Below are 6,086 nucleotides of genomic sequence, written 5' to 3' on the forward strand. Positions count from 1 at the left end.
AAATGTGCCCTATGTTTGCAATGAAGTACTACACAGCAGTCAGACAATAATAAAGTAGATTTATAGAAAGAAATATGGGTAGATCTCAGGAACAATGTTAGATAGAAAAAGTAAAAGCAGGATGAGGTTAATAGTGTGATGCCATTGATGTACATTTAAAAAGCAGCCAAAAATGGTGTATATTTGTTAAGGATACTCACATATATGTTATAAATGTCACGTCATTCCTCTGCTAAAACCTTCCACTGGTTTCTCTTCGTATGCAGTGTAGAAGTCAAAGTCTGCATTTCCAATGACCTAAAAAGTGCTATAGCATTGGTCACCAACCCACGTACCCCTCAGATTCTGTTTTTCTCTCTTCCCACTCACTTCACTGTACTCACTGGTCTCCTAAATATTCTGGCCTCCTAACATACCAGGCAAGACCCTATCTCAGGGACTCTGTATTTGCTGTCTCTACAACTACATCACTTCTAGCCCACATAGCCATGTGGTTGCTCACTTCACTGCATTTAGTGAAATACCACATTTGTATAATGGCCTCCCTAACCACCCATGTAAAATTGCAATCTGCTTTTAACCACCCACAGCATACCTTACTCCCCTGCCCTTTTTTTTTTTCCATATCACATCTCACTACTTAGGGTACTATATGTTTTACTTACTTATTTGTTCATGATTTGTCCCATTCCAAATGAATGTAAGCTCCATGAAAGCAGAACTTTTATCATTTTGCTCCTGACTATATTCCCAACACCTACAACTAGGCCCAAGATACCGTCATCACTGTGAAGTTCTTGAGTGGATGAATGTATCTAAATACACATATAGAGCATGGATCGGAAGAGCATTGATTAATTACAGTAAAGCAAATGCCTCCAGTGAGGAGGGGAAATGAGAATAGAGATCATAATGAAAGGGGAAAATAAAATGCATTGATATGGGGCCTGACAGGAAGCGATGGTGCTAACAGTCCCTGATTGAGGGAGGAGCTGGTTGTGGAATTCCATGAGAAACAAAGACACAACAGTGGTTCCTCACATTTGTTGAATCACAGGCCCCTCAAGAAAATGTCCTACACTCTTCTGAAGTCCATCCACTGACCCTGAGTAGGCATCCCAGAGAGGACCATCTGAATGGCAGGGTCGGAGATGCATAATTCTTTTGATAATTTTTGTTTTCCACAACTGTGTTGTGCAGGGTGGTCCTTGTACTCTTCCCACTTTTACTGAAAATGAGGCACAGTAAGCAAGAGACAAAGTATGTAGATACCAGAGAAGCAACCCAAAGTACAAAATATCTGGGAATCAATAATCATATTTTATGACTCTAACAGAAGCAGGCAGAACAAAAATGAACAAACAAAATTATAGAAGAGAAAACAAGCCCATGATTGGGAATCCTGAGAGAGCCAATTATAAATCCAGTTTACAACACAGAGAAACATTGTCCTCAAATTTTATGTTCAGAAATGCCCTCTCTCTGTGAAATAATCTATGATTATTCCTATAGTTTATAATCAGTCCAAACTCTCTGACCCTGCTCTCAAAGCCCCACACTAGTTTTCCCCCTACCTTCATGTCCATCACCTCCTTCCTGACTCAGCTCCTCAGCTTGACTCACCATTCCTGGGATGAGCCTACCCTGCCCAGGATGCCCTCCTCACTCCTTTCTGTCTGGTTTGACCCTCTAGCTCTTCTCAATCCTATTCTACAATCTTTCCCCTCCTGTCTATGAAACCTTTCCTAAACCACCCTTGACTGGTCCCCATCTCCAACCTTCCTCCCCTTTCCACCACCACTTACAGCCCTTTCTGATGCTCAGCTGAAACTAATTTTCCTTTCTTGTCTGCTGGTGTCCTGTGCCACTTAAATTCCTTTTCAGCCCCAAAGCTTCCAGAGGGCAGGGCCAGGATCCATATACCTCCTTCTTCTGAATTCCACATTCCCTCCCCCAACCTTCACTACACAGGATAAGGATCTTGTCATAGTTGTACCATGCTACAAAAAGAGGTATTTAGGACAGGGTTAATGAATATATAGATGTATTGATTGACTACTATATACTAGGGTTCCTAGGAGTAGGATTTTTTTGAAAGAAAGGGGCAGTCAGACAAGGAATAAGAGACTAGAACATGCACCATCAACTATTTTAAAAGCCATTTCCTGAGGATATTTTTTAATGAGAGTCCTGGGTCTGTGAATCTCAGTTCAAATAGGAAGCATTCTCTCCTAAAGGAGGTGCTTGCTCAGAGGAGATGCTAAAAGAAATGTAGAGAGAGAGACCAGGGAACATAAAGCCAGCTTGCATGAATTCCATAATGCCCCTGTCTCCCCACTTCCTTCCTTCTCCTCTCTGTTTTCCTTTCAGTCTCTGAGCTCCTTCCAAACTCCAAAACAAAAGTTCTATCCCAAATCTCCCAGAACTCCTCGAAGGCTTTCTTGATTTCCCAGACAGCCCTACCCACTCTCCTTTATGCTGGAAGTCATTGTGTTCACTCTTCTGTCTCTAAGAAGGGCACAGCTCTCACTCTGGACCTTTCCTTTTCAAAACATTTTCCCAAGGCAGTAAGTTCCACTGGTTCCTGTGGTTGGGTATTAACACTCCTGCCACTCAATAAGTTGGCCTACTGGCTCCTCCTGAATAGCCTCAAAGGGAGTTTGGATACCAGTTGTTTTTCTAGAAGTTTGATACAGACTTTAGAGGAAGGCTAATGAGGCTGTTAAATAATTATTTCCAAGCTCTCAAAGTTTCAGAGAAGTGGACTTTAAATGCAACATCTGCAGAGATTATATTGATCCCTCTGTATCCAAGCACAGTTCCTTCCTGATCCCAGAGTATATAAATATTCTAGTTCTCAATAAAATCTTCCAGACAATAAAAACTCTGGAGCCAATCAAACCAGTGGCTCCCAAACAAACACATATAAAGCTTTTTGTATAGTTGAGCCTTCCCAGAGTTTCTGAACTTCTAACTCAGCAGCCCTACACCTCTGGTAGAGGGTTGTCATGAAGAAGAGCATAGGCTTTGAGTTTAAGGTGAGAATTTTAAGTTTGGTGCATGTGTGTACACCAATACTCCCAAAGTAGAAATAGGTCAAAATATATCTGAGAAAGTAAATAGGACAAAAGATACCATGACACTGGGGCCGAATCTCACATCCAAGCATCAAAAATATTAGTTAACAAAACCAAATAAAAAATGAAATCTTCCCATTTTCTCTTTCCGTTTCTCTTTCATGTTGGTGCCATGTTGGTTTCCAATCATGGTCATTCATTTATTCATTCAACAAATATATTGGGCCAATTTATTCAGTGCTGTAGATAAAGCAAAGAAAAACACAAACATCCCTCCAGTCAAGTTGCTTACATCCTGGAGTAGAAAGCAAACAATAAACAAATAAGTGATATGAATATATATTTTGTGTTGTATTTGTAATCAATGCTGCAGAGAAAAGAGAAGGAAGGAAATGTTAGCATGTGCTGAAAGTGGTTGTGATTTTAAAATGGGTGATCCAAGACAGCTTCACCTTCACACTCTTGTGCAACCATCACCACCATCATCTCGAGAACTTGTTCATCTACCTCAGTTGAAACTCTGCATCTAGTAAACAGTACCTCCCCATTCTTTCTTCTCTGTAGCCTCTGGTAACCACCACTCTGCTTTCTCTTTCTATGAATTTGACTACTCTAGGTGCCTCATATAAGTGGAATCCTATACTAGTGCCCTTTTGTGACCAGCATATATCACTTGGCATAATGTCAGGTTTCACCCATGTTGTAGCACATGTCAGAATGTCCATCTTCTTTGAGGCTGAATAATATTCCCTTGTGTGTATATCCCACATCTTGTGCATCCATTTGTCCACTGATGGGCATGTGGGATGTGCTGCCTTTTAGCTATTGGGAATAATACTGTTATGAATACGGGTGTATAAAAAAATTTTTGAGAACCTGTTTTCAATTCTGTGGGATATATACCTAGAAGTGGAATTGTTGGATCATTTGGTAATTACATATGTAATTTTTTGAGAAATCACCACACGATTTTCCACAGGGGATGTACTGTTTTATATTCCCATCAGCAATGTACAAGTGCCCCAAATTCTCCACATCCTCACCAACACTCGTTATCTTCTGCTTTATTGGGGCCCAGTAGGCAATAATAACCGTCACGCAGTGTTTGGCCTCTTGGGCCGCACATGTGGTTCCTGTTCATCCTATGATTTTCTCATTGCTTTGCAAAAAGGCATATACTTTTATTTTCTGGCTCTTTGTCTGCTGTAGGGAGTGAACATAATCCTCTCCTAAAAGATTTGCTTAAGGACAAGCATCCCACCCTTGAATAACTAACGAAGGGCCTTAAGGAATGTATATCTCCTCATAGAATTCTTCAGGCTCATCATATGTTTAAAACCAGACTATTATTAGGGGATTCTTCTTTTTGCAATGACTTAAACCTGTTACTTACTTACAAGAATAACCTTCCCTGGAACATGTCTTTACTTCAGGGACCTTGAACTATGTAATCCTTAAAGAGATGATGTAATCACCCATGGTATATAAGACCCTGGCTATTTTAACAAACGTGGCCTTACCAACCACCATCCACATTGTCTGTCTCGTCTGTCTTGTCTATCTTGTCTGTCTTGTTCATCTTGTCCATCTTCTTTTCTAGAGATATTTTCGCTGACACCAACCCCCTACTCGGGACCTTTCGACTGTGGTGCATGGGTTGGTCCCCCGCACTGCTTTTTGTTTTTGTTCTTGTTTTTGTTTTAATAGCAGTCATCCTAATGGGTGTGAAGTGGTACTTGGCTATTTTTGAGAAAAACCAGGAGGCCTGTGGGGCCAGGACAGAGTGAGGGAACAGAAAGCAGTAAGGGATGAGGTAAGAGAGAAAACAGGAAGCCAGATCATTCATGTAGGGTCAGAGAGTCACTGTGAGGACTTCACAGTTACTCTGAGTATGATGGAAACCCTAGAAAAACTGATAGTTTCATATGTTAGCACTTAGACACTTAGCACCTTTTCCACTCCAGACCTCTATCTAGGAGAATCCTACAGTTTGCAAACGCTGCATATCCAGGCCAGCCTCCTACCATACTCCCTGATCAATCCTCTTGGTCAATAAAATTGGTAACTCTAAACAATGAACTCCTCTCATCTCTCACTCAGATCCACCAAGCTGCAGAGTGGTGCCCTTCCTTGAAAAAGAATAAAACTCTAAATTACATTCTTCCTGATCACTACCTTGTCCCAGATAACAGAAGTGTGAGTGCTCTCTATGATCCTTCTGGAAAATAACACATTCCTCAAGTCTTATAAAGGCACACACACACACACACACACACACACACACACACACACACCATCAATGAGAACTTCAGTTTCCTGCTCTCCTGTTAAGTCTCAACTTCTAAGATTTTATTTCCAAGTCTTTTTTTTTTCACTGTTCTTCTACCACTTACTCCTACTATGAACTTTTTTTGTGCTCCTGCTTGAACAGAACAAATCTTTCCCCACACATGCACATCTTGCTGCCATTAACATCAACCCTCATATTGTCCTCTGCCTAGAACACATTTTTTCCAAATCCTGTTTGACATGACCATCTTTCTGGAAGCTTCTCTGGCTACACATATACATAGATACCTGATCGCTCCAGTATGCTCTCCTTGCCCTCTGCTCTCCCCTCGTTAATGTCCAGTGTCATAATGCACAGTCCTAGAATGTTGCACAAGGAAGACACCCAGTTAGGGAAGAGCAGGAGTAGTAGGAGGTGAGGTACTGCTGAGAAGCAGAACTTCTGCCTAATGACACTTTCAACTTGTGGTTATTTTATAAGCTATAGCCTGAGGTACAAAGAGTTAACTGGCCACAGCCAAGTCAGTGCCTCAGGATCTACCATCCAGTTTAATGAGGTTAGAGATCTGACACAAGACCTAAGGTCCAAGTCTCTTTCACTAAAACACAGTAAAAGTACAAAGGAAGTAACCTAAGTCTGCTCAAAGTGTATTATCTGTCACCTTTATGATTTTCTCCTGTCTCATCTACATGATGTGTGACAACTAAACACACAGACAA

Source organism: Suricata suricatta, chromosome 10 (assembly GCF_006229205.1).
Source record: "Suricata suricatta isolate VVHF042 chromosome 10, meerkat_22Aug2017_6uvM2_HiC, whole genome shotgun sequence".
Classification (NCBI taxonomy): Eukaryota; Metazoa; Chordata; class Mammalia; order Carnivora; family Herpestidae; genus Suricata; species Suricata suricatta.